We start from the raw sequence: 787 nt of genomic DNA, 5'->3' as shown, positions 1-787 counted from the left end.
TTGGTTGCGTAGTAAAACTTTGTAAAAATAATTCAACAAGAAATAAGAAAGACACTGGGATCACATAATATCATCAGTAAGTATTTTAAGAAACATTTAAGGCACTCAATGGCTACTCTTTTCAATCACTTAGAGTATTTTACAATGACTGTAATATATACAACAAAAAAGGTGCTACATCCAATATATGAGTCGTGTTTAAATAATATAAATTAATTCATATAAAGTAATAAATAATTAACTGTATAAATTGTAAGGATGCTTCGTGAACATGATGGTCGTGATTACTGTCATAATTAGTAATTGCATCTAACAAGCAGCATCCGTTCACAAGTTGACGCGTGCACCAGCCATCGTTCCCCTCGCTCATATGTGAGGAAAGGAGACGACCCGGCACACGTCGCCGCCGCAAGCAATGCCATTCAGTGAGCATGACGAACCATGTTATAGCATATCTACACATAAATATAATTTGAAAAACAAAATTTGATGAACGATGCGGGATTCGGACCCACGACCTCCGGCATTCAGTGCCGGTGCTCTAACCAACTGAGCTAACCGTTCTATTACCGCCTCGTTATAAAATTCTGTTTGCTTTGTTCTACTCTCAGGTTGTGGCTTCATCTACAGGATCTACTTTACAGTTGACAACCTGCTCAACCCCAATATTTGCATATTAGGAAATTGACTTGAGATGTCGCTCTTGGAAATCTAAACAATATGTTATGGCGTTCCGTGAGCACCGGCACGGAATGCCGGAGGTCGTGGGTTCGAATCCCGCATCGTT

The 787-nt window shown here is 39.5% G+C and overlaps 1 non-coding gene across 1 annotated transcript; it reads right to left on the bottom strand.

Moving 5' to 3' along the window:
- Positions 1 to 490: 490 nt before the first annotated feature.
- Trnas-uga (transfer RNA serine (anticodon UGA)) lies at positions 491 to 564 on the bottom strand. The gene has a single exon. It is a non-coding gene; the product is annotated as a tRNA-Ser (tRNA).
- Between the last annotated feature and the right edge of the window lie 223 nt (positions 565 to 787).

The sequence above is a fragment of the Leptidea sinapis genome, chromosome 32, assembly GCF_905404315.1.
Source record: "Leptidea sinapis chromosome 32, ilLepSina1.1, whole genome shotgun sequence".
In the NCBI taxonomy this organism is placed as follows: domain Eukaryota; kingdom Metazoa; phylum Arthropoda; class Insecta; order Lepidoptera; family Pieridae; genus Leptidea; species Leptidea sinapis.
This window is presented reverse-complemented; position numbering and strand designations above follow the sequence as displayed.